This window comes from Peromyscus leucopus, chromosome 20 (assembly GCF_004664715.2).
Source record: "Peromyscus leucopus breed LL Stock chromosome 20, UCI_PerLeu_2.1, whole genome shotgun sequence".
NCBI classification, from domain to species: domain Eukaryota; kingdom Metazoa; phylum Chordata; class Mammalia; order Rodentia; family Cricetidae; genus Peromyscus; species Peromyscus leucopus.
Window position 1 is genome coordinate 39718951 of NC_051080.1, and position 20467 is coordinate 39739417.

Genomic DNA, 20467 nt, shown 5'->3' on the forward strand with positions numbered 1-20467 from the left:
TCCCAAAGATGCCCCTAAAGAGTCAAGACCAAAGTCGCATAGCAAAGTCCCCTGGGTAAGGGCTCTTCCTGGGGTTCTCTTCCCTCCAGATGGGCAATTAACAGCCAGTGCCATCTACACTGTAGTTTCCAGTCTATGACATCTCAGGTCTTCAGACAAGACAAGAGCCACCGGGATGTCAAGTGCTATGGCCAAGGGTGGCCACAGCGCCACAATCCAAGAGCCAGTGTTCCAGATTCCCAAAGCATGGACTTTCGTTCAAACATTCCACAGGGTGCCGGGGGTGCTAAGTAGCCCTCGGCTGGCAGCTGGAGAGATGTGGGGGTTCAGACAAGCCACTCCCCACTTCTCCAGGATGCTATAAACAGCGAAGGTTGCCAGGGGGTACAGGAGAGTCACTAGGGAAGCAGCCTGAAGCCAGGAATGGCCACAAAAAAAAAAAACCAGTGCCATCTCTGCTCCTCTCTGCCCTGAGTTAGCATGTGACACCCCCCCCCCAGCCCCCAGGACCAGGAACCAGGCACAGAGGCTTGGAGGAACAAAGCTACATGCCTTGGAAAGTGACCCACAGAAGCTGAGCATGGAGGCAGGAGGATCAGAAAGGGGTTCAAAGCCACCTTCTACTATATAGTAGCAAGGCAGCCTGAGCTACATGTGACTGTGTCTCAAAAAATAAATAAAAAAAAAAAAAAGTAAGTGCCCTTCACTGGTGGGAGCCCATGCATCCCACAGGGGTTCCCTCTGGGGTTCACCCCTTAAGAACCAACAAGGTACAAACCTACAAATCTGAGGCCAGTGATCCCAGTTTAGGGTTAGGAGACACTGGGAAGGGGTGGGTTCTCCATATCTGTGCCCTCAAGGAACTGTGAACTCAGGGGATGCCCCTTATGGACAGTCAGGCCTAGGGGCCAGGCAGGCCAGGAACTCAACGACTAGCTGGTCTCCCCATGTCAGGGTCTGGTCCAAACAAGGTCTGTGTGAGAAAGCAGAGCCATGCCTGCCTCAGTAATGCCTTCAGAACCTTCTAGGCAGCCTGGGGAGGCTCTCTGTGGGACACCCAGCCATTCATGAGGCCTGGTTACACGTTCCTGGGTCTATGTCTCCAGAGGAATATCAAAAGGTAAGGCCACCGCTGTGGGGATAAGACCCTGGGACAGGAGCTCATTATGGACAAGTGAGTGAGTGACAGAGAGAGAGAGAATGATGGACAGTCCAATGCCACTCCACCTGCTGCTGCAAACATGCCCCAGGGCAGGCTGCTCAGTGAGCAGACTGACTCAGCTTCTGCCTGTAGAGAAGACCTCTTCCAGTAAGAAACTGACCCTGATCCTCAGCCATTCTCAAACCGGAAACTGAGGCTTAGAGGGGCCCTGGCCCTGGCAGAATTCAAACCCACACAGCCTGGGCCCCGGGCTCTGCTCCATCCACATTTTATAAGGCATGCCTCCACACAGTGCTCTCTCATCTGATCCCCATCCCCCACCACACCCCAGGGGGACATGCTCCGGCCTCAGACAAGGACCCTCAAGCGCAGAGCCGTGGAGACCAAGGTCAGAGTCACCAGAACATACAAGGTCTCAAACTCAGACAGCTCCAACAATCCCTCATCATCTCTTCCACACGCCAAAGCCGCCTCCTTCCCCATCATCAACGCAATAAAGAAGGGAAGGGGGAGGGGAGTGGAAAGTGGAGGGGAAAGGAAAGGAGGGGAGCCCCCCACAGCCCGCAGCGGGCTCCTTTCTGGTCAGGGGAAAAGCCTCTAATGAAGGCCCTTCGATGCCGCTGAGCGGGCGGTGTCAGCCTGGGAGCCCCGTGGAGCTGCGGGCCGCGCATCTCTGCCCCCAATTAGCACACAGGTCCTCCATCAAAGCGTGTGCCTGCTGCCAGAGGCAGAGGCCACAGGGACGGCCCTTCCAGCAGTGGGAGGAGGCCAAGGCTCTCTGGCAGGCCCTGGCCTCTGCCCCTTGCTTTTCGGTTGGGGCGGGGAGGGGGGGGTAACCTAGCCCCCACCTCTCACCCTCTCCAATCAGCCAGCTCAGGGCAGACGCCGTCACCCCGGGGGACGCGCTAATGAAGATGGCCGACATTAATCTCTTCCCTCTCCCGACAGGTCAATTTATAGTTCCATGGGGAGCCCTGGCGCCCAGCCAGAGGGCCTGACATAACTCTCCCTGCTCCTGAGGAGGACATCAGGGGTGGGCTTTGATAGGCGGAGGGGGCTGGTGGTCCCTGGAACAGGTCTTCAGTCTAAGCAAGCATCCACCATTACTACTCCCACCAAATACAGGTGGCAGAGAAAAAAAAAGCCAGGGCACCTGACCTGGAGAGCTGAGGGGTGGCTGACTGACAGTCAAAACAGTCCTGGCTCCTCAGTTGGGGACCCTCCACAACAGGAGCCCTACACCCTGAAAGAGGCAGGCTTTCTGCACCTCACTGATCCTCCAGAAGCGTGAGAGCTTCTCTTGCTCTTGCTCAAGTACGTTCCTCAAAGACTATGAAGCTGGCCACTAGAATCTGGCCCTGACTGCACCCTGGAGACCCATCAACCTACTCTCCCCGAGCTCCCAGGCTGCTGGCGGAGGCAGACCTGGGAGTACCCTATCCCGCTAAGCACCCTCCATGAAGGAGTTGTCAGCAGCTGAGGGTACCTTGGGGAAGGTGCACACTCTCTCCGCCTGCCTGATGGAGGAGGGATGGGGGGGGGAGGCACAGCGGGGTGCTGAGGATGAACAAGGGTGGGGCTCAGGGAAACAGGCTGTCTTAGGCAGGGCAGACCCAAGCGCAGAGGACAACCGTCTCACAAGGCATCACACTGGCTGTGGGCAGAAGCTGAGAAAGCCAGCCCGGCCTCAGGGGACTCTCTGGAGTTTGGCCTAGTTTAGATCTGCGGACAGCTGAGTTCAGTCCGCCTGCTCAGAGCTGCATGTTTGAAAGACAGCTTGGTAATGGTGTCCCAGGCTGACAGTCATGGAGGGGAGGAGCAGCAGGTATGTCTGGGTCATAGGGAAAAGGAAGGACAGATGTCTTGGGGCCGAGCGGAACTTCACAGAGGACTGAACGGACAAGCAGGTACCAGCGTGTCTGGTAGGTAAAGACCTAGGGTCTCTAGTCTGGGTCCTCGGCGGGGAAGGGGTTACAGGCCTGGAAGAGGTAAGGAATTGGGTCTGTGAAGCTTCCAGCAGGCCCCAAATGCCAGACCTGAGCTTGGGAGACACCGGGGACCTAAATATTGACTCCATGTCCAACTGTGAACAGCATGGGACTTGTACTCTTGGAGTGGATCTTTTCCTGGGCAGGGAGGAAACTGGAGAGGGGCATTCTGTAGGGGAATGGTGAGGGCCGGGCAAGGCAAGTGTGGCTCCCCGAGGTCCAACGTTGCTCCCCGCTGTCTGTCCTGCTGAAAGCACAAGACCTGGCTGCCCCAGCTCCCAGTCCCAGAGGCGGGCACTGGCCCTGCACTTACTAGGTACTATGTGACCTGCCCAGTGGATGTCCCTTTCCTCCAGTCCTCCTCCCTGCCTCCTCCTCCATCTAACCCCTCTGCAACCCTGGGGGCATCCCTACCTCCTCCTCCTTCATCTAACCCCTCTGCAACCCTGGGGGCATCCCCTTTTCCCTAGGATGAAGGCTCAGGCCTCAGGTTAGGCAGAGTCTGAAGGAACCAGGGTCCCAGTGACCCCAAAGCACAGTCGTGTAAAAGAAAGAACAAGGCCTAAATAAAGAACCCAGACGCTTACAGTGGCTGCATTATGGTGGCGGGACAATGGATGATATTTTTTTTTCCCTTCTTTGCGACAATGAAATATTCATATGCTCACTCTGTTGCCTGTGTGTGCCTGGAGGGGGCTGCTGTGGCTTTGGTGTCAAGCAACCGTGGGGTCAAATCCTGGCTCGTCCAGCTCCTAACTGGAGACCAAGGGCCAGCCATCTGCCCTTTTGGCCTCTGTTTTCTCATCCGTACAATGGGGACAAACGCCCCTCACTCCAGCCCATCGCGCGCACAGTAGGCACGCAGCTAAGTGCCAGCCTCGGAGCATCACACCCCCGCGTCGTCGCCACCTGTCCAGCCTCCAGAGGGAACTCGGGACGCCCCCACGTGCCAGACGCTGGCGCTGGGCGGGCGCCGGGCGCCCCCCTCCCGCCTCCCCGCCGCGCCCCGCTGCCCGCTTACCCTGGCGGCCGGAGGGCCGGCATCGGTCCCGCAGGAGAGCCCGGGCAGCGGGGCCGGGCTCCGGAGCGCGGGCCGCGGGCGCGGGCAGGGCGCGCGGGGGCGCGGGCCGCGCGCTCCGGGCCGTGCGCCCCGCGGCCGCCGCGTCCTCGCCTCCAGCGCGGGCCCCCGCGCGCCCCGGCCGGCCCGGGGGCAGGCCCTGCGCAGCGCCGCGCGGGTGGGGGCGGGCCTCGCGGGCCCTGGAGAGGCGCCCGGGCGGGCGGCGCGGGGCTCCCGGCGGGGCGCGGGCGGCGCCGCTGCGGTGGCCCCGCGGCTGAGTGGTGGGGCGCGATTTACTGGCTGCAATTCCCGGCGCCCCTCGATGGCACTTAAGAGAGACCGGGAGGGAGCCGGGGAGAGCGGGCGGAGGGCGGGCGGAGGAGGGGCGGCGGGCGCCGTGCGCCGGCGGGGGAGGGGCGCGGGCGGGGGCGGGCGGGAGGTGGGGAGAGGCCCGGATGGAGGCGGCGGGCGGCCGCGCCGCGCAGGGCTGGGGTGGGGGGGGGTGCCGCTCCACCCCCGCCCACCCGCGCCCAGCCCCCCGCGCGCCGGCGCCGCCGGAGGGGGGACCCGCCCCCTGCAGTGCCCCACCTTCCACCGGGCAGCTCCACCCGGTGCCCCCATCACCACCGCAACCAGAGAGCAGAAACTCTTGGCCCAAGCACCAAATCCAGCCTGAAGCCATGCTTGGTTTGATGCGGTGGTTTTGTTTTTTTGGTTTGTTGGGTTTTTTGTTTTGCTTTTTTTTTTTTTTTCAATTAGAATTAATTCCCATGATTTAAAAAAATGGGAGCTTTTCTCATAAAAAAAAATCCACATCTCCACGCAGTTTAGAAAAGAGAAGGCTGGGGCAGAGGCCTCCCCATCCTGCAGTGTCTCTTGGCAGAGGTCTGGGCAGAGAACACTGGCCTGCAGCTGTCCTCAGTGTCCAACAGGCCCACCTGCCGGTCCCTTCGCTCAGCACTCCTGTCAACCTGCAAATCCCTGAGTCCTTGTAGAGCCTCTCTGTAGGATGCCTGCCCTGCTTAGGGCCTTCTGTAAAGACTCTGCACTGATGGCACCCCCCCTCCCAGTGCCCACAGCCCCCCAGGAGATGGTGGCGCCTGCCCCGCCTGCCTGCTTCCTCACAGGCTGGCATCAATGTCTCTGTGGCTGCCTGTCACCACAGGGCTGCTGCTCTCTGGCTGGATTCTACCTCCATCCTGGCTCCAGGCCTAACCCACAGTAGGCACTCAGTAAGTGTTGGCTGAGCCGCAGCAGAAGAATGGCCGGGATTTGGGATTCCAGGAGGCCGCCTGGGCCGTGGCGGGCCCAGGGCACCAGTCCCCGCCGCTGATGTTCATTTTTAAAGCCCCAAATGTTCGTTCGGGGCGGCTCTCGCCAACCAAGAAAGCTAATGATTTCCACGCTTCATTTTTTTTTTCTCCACCTTAATCCCACTGCCAAGGCTTCTGTGCCTCTGCTGCTGCTGCCCTCAGACTGGCATCCAGTCTCTCTCAGAAGATACAACCCACCTGGGGGATGTCAAGGCCATCTGGGAAGGCCCAGCTGTGCTATCCGGGTCTGTAGGAGGTGACTTCCAGGCCTCAGAACCACAGGGTCTGAGCTGCTGCCCCTGGAGAATAAGTAGCATGAGCACACAGATCCAGACCAGCGCAGCTCTGCTGAGTCCCCGAGGTAGGTTTCCTAGGTTCATTTATTCCGCCACTCCTGAGCAGAGGAGTAGCAGAGAGCCTACCTGGAACTGCCCCTTTCCAGCCACCAGAGACAAGTTTTTGAAAAATATGTCACAAACCTACCGCTGCAAGGATCTCATTTTGCAGAAATAAAACAGGTGAGACAAGCTACTCTTAAGATCATGAGGCTGGTGGAACACTAATCGAGGAAGCTGCACCCACACCCCCACACACACACCCCACCCCACACACACACACCCTGCTGCCCCAGAGTGTTCAGCCGGCAAAGGAAAGAAGACCTTGCGGCCCGCTGGATCTAGAGCAACATTCATGAGGTGGGGGGCTGTCTGTGATGGGAGACAGGTGGGAACCTGCACCCGGGAACTGGTCCCAGGCAATCGTGGAGCCATGCACCACCCAGGCAAATGCCCAAGACCCTGTCCCCAGCTCAACTACCCCCTGGACATAGCAGTTCTGTGGGTACCCTCCTCCGTGAAGGGACCAGGAAGTTAGCCTGGCTCAAGAAGCAGCTGTCGAGAGCACAGCCCAGAAACCCTCTTGCTGAGCCTCGGGGTGACCCGTGGCTGGGGGAAGAGCGACTCAGAGACTGTGCTTCTGTGGGCTTTGGGAGCATCCAGCAAGAGAGCGAGCGGGAGGAGGAGAAGCAGGTGAACTGCTCTGACTCCGAGGTTGGCCCACCCTGGATTTAAACACTGATTTCCCAACCTCCCAGTTGTGACTGACTGGCTCAGGGCCTCAGTGGCCTTCTCTTTTAAAATGTGTAGGTGCCAATCATAAGCCCAATTTACTTAAGGGATTGTAACGAGCCTGGCATAGGACAATGCATGTGGGGTGCTCAGACAACTGGGTAGTAAGCGCGAGAGTCAGGAATGGAAACGGTTAAAAGCATGGTCCTCGTTCCCAGCCCAGACCCCACTGCACCAGCCAGTGTGGCCTTGGGTAAGTTACTGATCCTCACTGGTCCTGTCTGTAAACGAGGTTATTGGTGACAGTCCCCCACCTGACCAGGTGGTGTAGAAATTAAACTGGGGTAACTCAGGTCCTGTGTCTGGAATAGCACCAGATACTAGTAACCCCCACCAGCATTCCATTGCCTGCTGTTACTCAGTCCCAACTTCAAGGAGACTTTCTTACCGTCCCCAGGGGACCATGAGGCTTTGCTTTGAAATTAGAATATAATGAGACAGGCTTATGTTCCAATTCCACACTTGCAGGTTGGGGTCCTCTGAGCAGGTCGGAGTCTCTCCAGCTGAAACGCTTGAGCACAGCAGCAGCTGATTCTTCCAGTGCTGCCCTGGTTGGTCCCCCACCCCACCCGCTCAGAGCTTGCGTCTCAGTGCACACAGCTCTTCCTCCTACAGTGGGACCTTAGCCATAACTCCTGCAGTGTCTGGAAGGGGCAGCGCCTCTGCCTCAGAGCAGGACTAGATGGACAGAAAAGTCCAGGAGAGGAGACTGGTCTGCACTGGAGGAGAGACGAGCCCTTGAATACCAGAGAGGCTGTAGACAGATTACCCTTGTCAAGCTTTGAGCCTCCTGGATAACCCCTCTATGTGTAGCTGGGAGTCCCCGAGGCTGTCTAGGCTGCAGATCTTGGTGGTAGGTATTAGGTGGTGATTGGAAGACCAGCTGGGCCCCTGAAGTCTCAGGATTGTTCTAGAGACCATGGAAGGGGTCCCACCTGGAAAGAGTAAAGCAGAAACTCCACACAGGGCTCTTCTGACCCCTCGGGGTTCGTTGTCCCCAGCTCTCCAGTTTTACAGTCTCTATAGTAATTATTTATTAACATCTTTACTGAACTGTGTGTTACCTGCCTTCACTGCCCCTCTCCCCCCAAAATCCAGGAGTACGAGGGTTCAGATCTACTTTTCTTTTTGTTGTTGTTTGGGGTTCATTTAAGACAGGGTCTCATGTCTCCCAGGTTGGCCTTGACCTCACTCTGTAGCCAAAGATGACTTTGAACTCCTCATCTTCCTGTCTCTGCCTTCCAAGTGCTGGCATTACAGAGGTGGGCCACCATGCCTGGCTTCAGTATGACTTGATCCCTGTTGTATTTACTGCTCCCCGGGGCATGCAGAACAGTGCCGAGCACATAGTAGGTGCTCAGTGAATATTTGCAATGGAGAAAGAATCTTCAGATGGGGGCTGGAGAGATGGCTTAGCAGCTAAGGGCACATGGCTGCTCTTTGCAGAGGACCTGAATTCAGTACCTGGCACAACTGCCTATAACTCCAATTCTGGGGCTCCTGACACCCTCTTGTGGCCTCCAGGGCACCTGCACCCACACAGCGCACATACATACATACATACATACACACACACACACACACACACACACACACACACACACACACACACAAATAAGTGAACTAGTAACTCTTAAAATAATCCTCAGGTGGTGACATTAAGCCCTCAGGATGGGTCAGCGATGTCCCACTGCCTGTGCACAGCCCCCCTACAGCAGTAGAACTGGGAAAGGGGACCTCAGGGGAGGCGTTCCTGCCACTCGGCATCCAGGAAGTGACTCCTCAACGCAACAGTGCTTCTTGGGCAGTTTTCTGGTTCACTGCTCATTCCATGGCTGCCTGGTGACACAGAGAGGCTCCTGAAAGCCTAAGGCTCCCTTAGATACAGCCTTGAATTCCCCCTCTAGAGCCCAGTAGGACTTCCCCAGCCCACCCACCCTCTGAACTGGAGGGGCTTCTCAGCTCAGCCCCAGGATGTGTGGGGGCAGAGCTCCCCGCCCCTCGTGTACACATGGCACTCCCCCGCTACAGTTTACAAAGTGCGTTCACAGACATTATCACGTCGGCTCCTAAACGCCCCCTAAAAACCACAATAAATCTCTCGCTCTGGCTCTGGAGCCCACCGGCTGCTGCGTAATCACTGAGCAGAGAGGCCTCGGGGCCCAGAGCCTGCCAAAGCCGCCTCGGCGCCAGCAGGGGCAGAGGGGGATCCACGTGGGCGGGTGGCAGGTGGCGGGTGGCAGGCCCAGCTGGGGCGCTGCGGGAGAGAGGAGCGAGCCCGAGGCCCAATCCTACAAAAGCAGAATGTGCTGTCTCAACCCAGAAGCTTTCTTGGGAGAGGGGCCAGCAGCCACAGGATCTTGAGGACAGAGGCTGGTGGACCGAGGGACCAGGAAACACTACAGGGGGACCCGGAGGCTTAGTTCGCGCTTGGGAGCATCGTTAAGGAAATGCAGTGGAGCCATGAGAATTGTTCTGTTGGGGGCCAGGGTTTGTCAGCCCCAGTTAGCTCTCCTCTTACCCTCTGCTCTTTTCCACCCCCACCCCCATAGCTGTCCTCAGTCGGTGTGATCCTGTGGCTGGCAGTAGGGACTCCTCAGCAGATCTCCCCAGTGATGGGAGCCTCCTTCCATGCTGTTCTCTCCCTGGAACGTTCCCTGCTGTCTTGATTCCCAGCCTTCCTTGAAGAAAATTTCAGAGCTCTCTTATACTGTAGACCCTCCCCAGAATCCAGAGGTGACTCCTCGGACCCCCGGCTTCATCTGAGTCCCCTCTGCTTGGATCGAGCCCTTTTTCCACTTAGTTCCCTGTGCTAGAGGGCAGCCACTCTGTCATCCTGCCGTGAGGTGGCGACCCAGAGAACCGGAGATACAGAAGGGATAATCTACTGATGAGCCAACCACAGAAGCACAGCCACCATGCCTGGGGACAGTCACCCCAAACTGATGACAACCCACATGACAGAGTCAGTAAGCTCCTGTGTGTACAGCTGGGCTCCTAGCCCTGGGTAGCCACAGAGGGAAGAAAAAAAAAAATCTCCCAAATGCATGAGGAGAATCAGCCAGCGACTGTGGTCGGGTTTTGTTTTTTTTTTTTTTTTTGTTTTTTTTACATTTCCCTTGGTTCTCAAAGTTATAAAAGTTCAGCTTACAAATTGTGGAAAGTTCAGGAAAGTTTAACTAAGCAGGGAGAGGGAGGCTGGCCATCAGGGACTGAGGCTGCCCTGGCAGGCTTCCTTCCCCGGCCTCTCCTCTTGTTGGCCAGCTCCTGGGAGGCCTCGGGCTTGACTTCTGAGCTGCAAGGCAGCTGACCTAACAGAGGGGGGTGGCCGTGGTGTTGTAGCCGGCAGGAAGCAGGTGGCATCATCTCTGAAGCCTCCTGAAAGGAGGCAGTTCTCCCAACCCCAGCCTTCACAGGCCTGGGAGAATGGAGCACTGTAGGCCCTGGAAGTCTTAGCCCTGAGGTATCTGAGGCAAAGGAACAGGGAGCTAGAGATAAGAGGATTGTGGGGGTAGTTGTCCATGTTCCCAGAAAAGACCTCTGAGTCCACACCTAGAGACTCAATTACCGGTTCTGACAGCCTGGTTGCTCCCTGGCACCCCAGCTCCTTTCCCCTGGTAAGGACTTGTATATCAAATATCAAATGTTCGAAACCCCTACAGCTGTTGTAAAAGGACAAGCATCCCACTTTTATAATGAGCAGAGTCTATACAGATGTTTTTCCAAAGGAGAAATACAAATGGGGGCCCGGCAACAGCTCAGAAGGTAAAGTGTTGGCCTGACGTGTACAAAGCCCTGGGTGGGGTCCTTAGGAGTGTGGTGCACCCCTGTAATCCTGGCACTCGGGAAGTGGAAACAGGAGGATTCCTGAAAGTCACAGCGAGGTGGTTCCTTGGGTAACAAGCCTGACAATCTAGGTCCAAACTCTTAGACCCCACGTGGTAGAAAATGAGAACCAAGTCCTGTGAGCTCAAGTCGTCCTCTGATCTCCACACAGGAGGTTGTAGCACCCGCACACATAGGCACAAAAATAAATGTAATAAGAATTTTTAAACAAAAATTCAAGGTCATCCTTAGGTGCATAACAAGTTCAAGGCCAACCTGGGCTACGTGACACTGATTTAAAAAAAAAAAAAAGAAGAAGATATACAAATAGCCAATTAGCATCATTAGTGATTGGTCAAAACACAAAGAAACACTGTTTCATACCCACTGAGATGACTGTTATCGAGATAGGAGGGGTTGGAGAGATGGCCCAGTGGTTAAGAGCACTGGCTGCTCTTCCAGAGGACCCCAGTTCAATTCCCAGTACCTACATGGCAGCTCACAACAGTCTGTAAATCTAGTTCCAGGGGTATCTGACACCCTCATACTTTCAGACATTCAGGCATATCAACGTGCATAACAAATAAATTAATTAATTATTTTTAAAAAAGAAAGATAGGAAATAATAAGTGCTGTTTGCCGGGTGGTGGTGACACACACCTTTAATCCCAGCACTCTGTGAGTTCTAAGCCAGCCTGGTATACAGAGCAAGTTTCAGAACAGCCAGGGCTACACAGAGAAACCCTGTCTCAGGAAAAAGAAAAAAAAAAAAGGTGCTGGAGGACATGGGGAGAAACCAGAATCTGTGACTGATACCAGGAGTGTAAAAAAAACGGTGGTGGGACAACAGTACTTACAAGCCTCCAGCGAGCACGCTAGCTCACAAACTACACCCACAAAATAAGTAAAACTATATTGAGGTATGGCGGCATACATTTGCCACCCCAGCACTCAGGACAGTGGAATCAGGTGTTGAAGGCAGCCAGGACCACACTGTGAGATCCTGTGGAGAGATGGCTCAGGAGGTCAAACCCTTGCCCCATAAGCATGATGACTTGAATTCAAAACCCCAGTGCATCCTGCAGCAGCATGCATCTGAAATCCCTGCTCTCCTGTGATGAGATGGGAGGCGGAGTCAGGAGGACCCTCTAGAAGCTGCCAGGCCAGCTAGCCTGGCCTACACAGTGGCCAACAACAAGAGAGCCTGTCTCGATAGAGTGAGAGATGAAGGCCAGCACCCAGGGCCTCCTCCAAGCTTCACACATGCATCCTGGCGTGCATGCACCTGCACATATGAATGCATACTTACTTTCTTTTTAAAGAAGGAGCACTATTGAGGAAGACACTTGATGCTAACCCCTGGCGCGCGCACATGCGCGCACACACACGCACACAAAGTCAGAAAGGAAGGGAGAGAGGAGAGGCGGGATGGGGACTGGGAGAGGATATGTTTCCACATTATAACTGTGCAGGAACGTTTAGAGCAGGCATCATTCACAGTAGAGACAAGACTAAAACAGCTGGGTGTTCACTTCCAGCTGGGTGGTAAGCCCATTCCTTGGACTATTACTCGGCTATGAAAAGGCACGAAATACCAGTGTGTGCTACTACCTGGAAGAACCTTGAAAGCATGCTACGCTACGTGGGAGAAGGCAGCCGCAAAAGTACACAGGTTGAATGCTTCTTTTTTGGTTTTTGATTTTTTTGTTTGTTTGTTTGTTGTTTTTGAAATATTCGAGACTGTCAAAACCATAGAGACAGAAAGTGAATTATTAAATTAGTGGTGGCCAGGTCAGGAGCTAGGTAAGGAAGGAATAGGAACGACAGGTCAGGGTTTCTTGAGGGGTGGGGGGATGATTAAAATATTCTGGAGGTAAACAGTACTGGTGGTTATACAACTCTGCCACAATAACACACTTTAAAGTGTGGAGCCAGAAGTGTTGGTACACATCTGTAGTCCCAGCACTTGGGAGACTGAGGCAGGGATTTTGAATTCAAGACCAGCCTGAGCTAATTGTATCTGTGGATATAATTGTCAAAGAATGTGATGTCATCACAGTAACAATATGATGGAATGCATATAAAATTATTAAAGAAAAAAGAAAAAGCACTGCCATATGTAAATTGTATTTCAATGAAGGTTTTTTTGGTTTGGTTTGGTTTTGGGGGGGGGGGTGCGCGGTTTGAGACAGGGTTTCTCTGTGTGCCTTTGGAGCCTGTCCTGGAATTTACTCTGTAGACCAGGCTGGCCTGGAACTCACAGAGATCCGCCTGCCTCTGCCTCCCGTGTGTTAGGATTAAAGGTGTGCGCCACCACCGCCTGCCCTCAGTGCAGTCTTAAGAATGTGGTCCTCACATTTCACTTTTACTCCCAGGGTCCTCAGGATCCAGCTTTGTGGCCTAGCCAGGCTCCGCCACTGCCCTTTCAAGCCACCGCCCTAGAGCAACGAAGTAGCAGCCTACCCGACAGCAGACACTTCCATATGGGAGACTTGACACACTTTCTCCATCGGCCCGATCCCCCACCTCCCCGACCCTGCCTCAGGCCTGCTGTTCCTGGTCCCCAGAGAGGCCCTGTCCGGTCCTCACCCTGACTTTGGGCCCAGATACATGACTGTCAATTGCAGGAGAGCAGGGACCTAGTCTGTGGAGTTCATGGGAAGCTGGGTGCTGAGGCAGAGCAAGATGGGTGAGAGGATGGGAAAAGAAGGCGGGACACATTGAGAGGGAGGGAAGAGAATCTCCATATAAGCCCATGAGCAACACTAAGCCCACCCCCCATCCACAGCAGAATGAGGATCCCCAGGGATGGGCCCCAGGAACTCCTGAGGTACAGAAACAGAGACCCCCAGCTGTCATCTACCATGGGCTGCCATGCTACAGCCTGCCTCTTCCCGTGGATGGTTGGGGCCACAGTCATCCCCTACATCCTGCAGCTCCTCGTCCCAGCCCATCCTTAGGTCTCCAGCCTCCCTTAGGGTCCAACCAGACAGACTTCTTGGCAACCCCAACGCCCTCGCTGCTCTCCATCATTCAGCAGGGAGAGCCTGTTAGATTCTCTTCAGCAGATGCCTCAGCTCCCTGCTTCTGCCTTGCCCCGCCCCGAATCCTGTCTACCTCAGCAGCCAGTGGGATCCTCCCAAATGGTACATCCAGGGGCCTCACCATCTGGCCCCGCTTCCTCCTGGAGCTCACCAGCCACCACCTGGCTCCTGCCATGCCTGTGCTTCACCGCCTCTTGACTGTGCCAGGCCAGATCCCACTCTGGGCTTCGGCTCCTGGCTTTAATCTCTGCCTGGAAGGGCTCTGCTTGCAGGGGTTGCCACCTCCCTCCGCCTTTGCTCAGATGGCACTTTCGCAATCAGACCTTCCTTGGACACCTATTTATAAATGAAAAACAAACTATCCACCCATTTCCCTTCTCTGCTTTATTTTTCTCTCTGGCACTTAACACTCTTGATAACAACATATGTTCCTTCCTTATTATGTTGGATTTTTTTCCCCTGTTTTTGGTGGGATTTTTTTCTTTTCCTTTTTTAGTCCATCTCCCTTAGAATGTCCGTGGGGAAGGGTTTTGACATCATCTGCCTCTATGTGTCCAGGATGAACTGGGGCCTGCGGGACACTGATGAGGTACTCCAAAACGAATTTAGAATGGACCAGGTGTGGTGGCCCAAGCACTGGGGGTCAGAGGCAGGCGGATCTCTATGTAGAATGAATGGAGGAGTGAATAAATGATTGAGTAAATAAACCTCCCCAAGGGTCCAGGCTTGCTTCTGGATGGGGCTGGGCTACCCTGAGCCCCCGCTTAACTCAACCTGTCCCATGATCACCTGGATCTCTGGTCTCTCCTGGTCCCATCCCCTAGGGAACTGCCCCAACCAAGGGTTACCTGCTGCCGTCTCTTAGACACTGATGACAGCACAACTCCAGGTGGTCTCTAGGTGAGCTGAGTTCAATGGCAGACGATCCAGTCTGGAGTCACTCTAGCAGCACCCAAGCTGGCCTGGGCATACCCCAGCCACGGGCTCCTCAGGATGCACCCAGAGGCCCATGCTGCGTCTCTCCACCCATGCTACATCTCCCCCATGCAGCATTTCCCCTCCCCCATGCTGCATCTCCCCTCCCCCATGCTGCATCTCCCCTCCCCCATGCGCATCTCCCCTCCCCCATGCTGCATCTCCCCCCCATGCTGCATCTCCCCCATGCTGCATCTCCCCTCCCCCATGCTGCATCTCCCCTCCCCATGCTGCATCTCCCCTCCCCCATGCTGCATCTCCTCCCCCATGCTGCATCTCCCTCCCCCATGCTGCATCTCCCTCCCCCATGCTGCATCTCCCCTCCCCCCATGCTGCATCTCCTCCCCCCATGCTGCATCTCCCCTCCCCCATGCTGCATCTCCTCCCCCATGCTGCATCTCCCCTCCCCCATGCTGCATCTCCCCTCCCCCATGCTGCATCTCCCCTCCCCCATGCTGCATCTCCCCTCCCCCATGCTGCATCTCTCCCCCCATGCTGCATCTCCCCTCCATGCTGTATCTCTCCCCCATGCTGCATCTCTCCTCCCCCATGCTGCATCTCCCTCCACCCATGCTGCATCTCCCCTCCCCCATGCTGCATCTCTCCCACCATGCTGCATCTCCCCTCCCCCTATGCTGCATCTCTCCCCCATGCTGCATCTCCCCTCCCCCCATGCTGCATCTCCCCCCCATGCTGCATCTCCTCCCCCATGCTGCATCTCCCCTCCCCCCATGCTGCATCTCCCTCCCCCATGCTGCATCTCCTCCCCCATGCTGCATCTCCCCTCCCCCATGCTACATCTCCCCTCCCCCATGCTGCATCTCCCTCCCCCATGCTACATCTCCCCTCCCCCATGCTGCATCTCCCCTCCCCCATGCTGCATCTCCCCCTCCACACTGCTGTCTCTTCTCCCCCTCCACTACATCTCTCCTCCTCCTCTCTGCCTTCCATCCTCTTCGCTCGTTTTCCTCCAGGAGCTCCAGGAGTGGGTGGGAGGGATGGGAAGGTGCTGAAAGAATGAGGAACAAACTGGAAGACATGGGCTGCCATGAACCTAGAGGGCATGAGCTGCCCCTGTCCACTGTGGACAATACCCAACGACAAGGCTGGTTGTCCCTCTGCCGGTTCACTGTGCCAGGTCGCTGGATGGGTGGGGCTTCCTCAGCCCATCCCGCTGCTGGGTGCTGACAACCATATGAGTAAGACCAAAAGTTCAGTGAGAGTGACAGTCCCCACCCTAACCGAGCAGAGACTTCTGCAGGCTCACCGTAGTGAAGGCGTTCAGACAGTCAGACACGCCTCTGTAGACCCAGAGGAACGCGGCAGCTGTGGAGTCGGGAGCACGAGTGCACCTGTGTGCACACTCACGTGTGTGCACACTCACGTGTGTGCACATTACAGGGTCTAGGACTCATGAGATCACTGACAGGTCACCTCCACACCCTGTCTCCCCAGCACCTCAAGGAGTGGCCTGGGAATGTGAAGGGGCGCCGGGAGGGAGCAGAGCGGTGTGTCTGGACCATCAGAGAGGAGCCTGACAGGCCGGGATCAGGATTCCCCACTCCCATCATGCAAGGACTCTGCTGTCAGGCAACCACTTCTCACACAGCCTCACTTGTAGCCTCTGCAAAGGGGGTCTAATAAATGCCCATGTTTCAAGGCGGTCAGAATTAGCTACCATCACCCACGCAATGCTCTATTTAGATTATTATTGATTTTATTAGAAGGGCTGAACGTTCATTCTAGAGGCACCACCGAGCCCCAAGTTCCTGCCTCCCACCACCCCCTGGGATTCACACATCACAATAATGATGTGCATGACAGCGCGGGTCCTGGCCGGCTGGTTCTCTGAGGCATTGTGGCTTGCTGCTTTCGAAGTGGCCATCTCAGTTTATCCCCTGGAGAGTCCCGTGGGTTGAGCTGCTGTTGTCCCTCGGCAGATGAAGAGACAGGGAGGTAAAGCCACAGGCCCAGGGTCAACCAGCAGGCAAAGAGCACGGTTAAAGTTTCACCCAAACAGCCATGCCACCGTCAGGCCGGACAGCAATGCTGATGGCTGACTGGGCCCTCAGGGAACACCAATGAGCCAACCCTTAATAGGACCCAGAACTTTGGAAGAGGAAGGGACAGGCCAAATGATGAGCCTGGATGAAGCCCCGAAGTGAGGAAAGAGCAGCTCAGGTCCTGCCTCTGCCCTTCTAACTCGTGAAGCTCCGGAGGGTCCTCCTACCTGCCCTGCTTCTCCTCTGCCGTCCCGCCATCCCTCCTGGCATGCTGTGCCCGGGCTCTCTCGCCAGACTTGGCAGCAACAGGCCGGCTGGATTCCCATTCGCAGGCCTCTGAGGAGAGACGTGAGCCTGAGAGACGGGGAAGCTAGACTGAGTCAGCCAGTGTCAGAACCGAGGAGGGGGGGCTCCAGGTAAAAGTGCTGGTCGCTTCAGCATGACGGTCCACACTGGGACCCACATAACAAGCCAGACACGGTGCTGTGCCCTGTGAATCTCGGCATTCCCGTGGTGAGTCGGGAGCCTGGGGCAGAAGAGTTGTCGGAGTGCACAGAGCAGAAGAAATGAGAGACCCTGCCTCAGCAAGCTCCACAAGGTAGAAGAGAACCTACTCCCAAAAGGTGTCCTCTGACCTCCACTCAAAATGACACCCATGTATACATGTTTTTGTTTGTTTGTTCGTTTGTTTTTTAAAAAAGCATCATAAGTAGTGGGAACAGAATGGGCAAAGAACAGAGTCAGGAATGGAATTCCAGCATCATACCTCAGGGCTCCAAAGCCTGTTCTCTGTCCACTGCCCTGGCCAGGAGACCGAGAATGTTACTGGCTTTGGAGTCCCCCAGCTATGAACTGAAACCCTGGCTCTGCTGTTGCTCCGGCCAAGTTTCTCTTTCTTCCCAAACCTTGGCTTTCTGTCCCGTGTATTGAGGTCATACCTCAAGAATTATTCGACTAGGAATGTGGCTCAGTAGGTCAAGTGCTTGCCTAGCCAGCACAAACGTTTGCCAGGTGGTCGTGGCACAGGCCTTTAATCCCAGCACTCGAGAGGCAGAGGCAGATGGATCTTTGAGTTTGAGGCCAGCCTGGTCTACAAAGAGTCTTCCAGTACAGCCAGTGATATACAGAAAGATCTGGCCAGATGGCTCAGTGAGTAAAGGTGCTTGCCTGCAAGCCTGGTGACTTGACTTTGGTCTCCAGCTCCCATCTAAAGGTAGAAGGGGGTACAGGCTCCTAAAACTTGCCCTCTGACCTCCAGTGCACACTGTGCTGCGCATGCACAAATGCATGCACTGGTGCACACACACACACACACACACACACACACACACACACACAGTAATAATAAAATTTAAACATTAAAAAATGTATTTTAGCAGGCATAAAGTCCCTGTCACCGAGGAGGTGCCCAACAAATGCCTAGAGAAACATGACACAGTTTGTGGGAACGAGAGTCCCCCAGCTCACGCACGCTGGCCATAGCTTCCAGCTAGGAAACTGTGAAAGACAGGGCTCTGGCTTTGGGGTTTTTCTGTGAGCCCTACCTTCCAGAGAGTCAGAGGCCAATGTCTGCTGCTAAGCCTTGCTTTCCTCAGGCTCACGCTGGAGTGAGTTCCTGGCTACTCACTGGGTCTGCCATGGGCCAGCCCAGGTACCAGGTAAGTCTCAGGTGCAGATGTCTATGGTCTGGACACTCACCTCTAGAGTCGAAGAGGCAGTGGGGCCTAAACGGGGGCTCTGCAGGAGCCAAACTGTGAGGTGGCTCCCACTCAGCCTCTTCAGGGGACGCTTAGAGGCCCAGGAGGGGTGTTTAGTGAGCACCACCTGTGAGGCAGAGGAGCTGGCTGCCCTGATGGCTGTAACTACCTCACAGATATGAGAACTGAGGCTTAGAAAGTCAAAGGAGGCCGGAGTGCTCAGTGTGAAGGCCTGTCTATCTCCCCTCTCTGACAGCAGAGGACAGGGGGATCACAACTGCCAAACTCCCCTTTGAGAGGCAGACCCCCAAAGAAAGCTGTGCTCAGGCACGGGCTGAAGCTGGTCTCTGATCCCCCATCCCATGCCTGCACTATGTCCAAATGCCAGCTTTAGGCTGCACATAGAGTCTGCTCCTTTATGGCTTGTGTGCTTCCCTCAGGTAACTGCTCTCTGCAAGGCTTGGCTTCTCCCAACTGTAAAACAAGAGCGCAGCCCATACTGCCTGAAGTAGTTGTGGGACCTTAAGGGAGTTAATGGAACATTGCAAGAGCATCTTCACCTACTGGGGAAAGGCTTGAGAGTTTTCCAGAGACCCAAATGCACTTGGGAAAAAAAAACAAAAACAAAAAAAAAAAAACCCGCAACTGTGATGAGGACAACCTAGCCAAGGGGGACCAGGAGCAGGTGTCTAACCTGTACTATCTGGGCTTCCCCAGACCTGGCCAGACAAGTTCACTTGGCCCATCTGTGTAGTTGAGACTGTCCTTGAACTCCTGATCCTCCAGCCTTGGCCTCCAGAAAGCTGGGAGGGATGACAGGCCTGTGCTAACACACCCCTGCTAAGTCTCAGTCTTGCTAAGGGCAGCAGGGCCCTGGGCCAGAAATGTCTGAGGCAAGCCCTTCATCTGCCATTTCTCAGCTCTGTGGTAAATATAGCTGTCAGTCATCTCTCTGTTCTGAGCCTTGACTTCTCCAGGAAAAGCTTGTCTATCAGAGCCATGGGGCTCAGAAGCATGAGACCTAAGCAGGGAACCTTCAAATAGGCCAGTCCACCTCAGGTATGGGCCCCCTGGCAACCGCAGGCTACCCTCCTCTCAGTGACGGCTCTACCTGCTGAGAGAAGGATGGAAGAGCCAGGGCTGGGGAAAAGGCCAGTCCTCAGCTCCCCGCTTCCACAGTTGCCTCTAGCCTCCACCGTGCCAGCCTCTGGGAGGCAGGACAGTGTGGTAGGAAAAGCACACAGTCGGGAGTTCAGGGATGGGGAAACTGAGCCTCAGAGAGAGAAAGTGAAGCCGCTAGGAGAACATGCCTTTTCCCTCCCTGGAGCCTGCCTTCGCTTACACGCGCAACCCCAGCCTGAACGTCTGCCCTGTTCTCCAGCGGCCCGGATCCTGTCAGGCCCTCTTTTCCCAGCCCACTCTCAGCCCTTCACGATCCTTCTGCCTCCAGGTCCTCAGTGGCTCCTCTTCACCTGTCAGGAAAAACCTCGAAGGAACCCGATTCCTAGGAAGTGCCCTCTAATTGGCTAGGTATTTCCTAGACACTGCTCTCCACTACACCTGCTTTGGGGAGGCCCTGAGAGCAGGGTGTGTATGGGTATCATACAGCACCCAGCATGGAAACCAGTGTAAGCCAGCTGTCTAACATCTGACACCCTTGTACCACCTCCATCCATCTCCCTATTCTATCACTCAAGAAACGTTTATGGGGTCAGCAAGATGCCTCGGTAGATGAAGGCCTTGCTGTATAAGCTTATGACTTGGGTTCAATCCATGGAACCCACAGAGAGGAAGAAGGAGAGAGCTAAGTCCCAAAAGTTGTCCTCTGACCTCTACACACACACACACACACACACACACACACACACACACACACACACACACACCACAAGATAGAGGGATGAGAGGGAGAGAGAGAGAGAGAGAGAGAGAGGCAGGCAGACAGACAGACAGACAGACAGGTTTGAGACAGCGTCTCTCTACATAGCCCTCACTACCCCAGAACTCACTATGTAGATAGATAGATAGATAGATAGATAGATAGATAGATAGATAGATAGATAGATAGATAGCCCTCACTATCCCAGAACTCACTCTGCAGACCAGGCTGGCCTTGAACTCACAGAGATCCGCCTGCCTCTGCCTCCCGAGTGCTGGGATTAAAGGTGTGTGCCACCATCCCTGGCAACACTAACTTTTTTAAAAGTCACGTTTACGGAGCCCTGTCTGGGACGGAGGATTCAGCAGTGAGAACGCAGGCGGGCAGAGCCCTGCTC

The 20467-nt window shown here is 55.4% G+C and overlaps 1 protein-coding gene across 2 annotated transcripts in view; it reads right to left on the reverse strand.

Moving 5' to 3' along the window:
- The window catches only part of Tcf20 (transcription factor 20), a 197506-nt gene that overhangs the window by 170164 nt on the left and 6875 nt on the right, over positions 1-20467 (reverse strand). Inside the window, exon 1 of one of the 2 annotated variants that reach the window (XM_028861071.2) lies at positions 4172-4238. The exons of the other annotated variant lie outside the window; for it this stretch is intronic. The gene's annotated coding sequence lies outside the window, so the exon portion shown is untranslated. Of the gene's footprint in view, positions 1-4171; positions 4239-20467 lie in introns of those variants that run through there. 2 annotated transcript variants of the gene reach the window in all.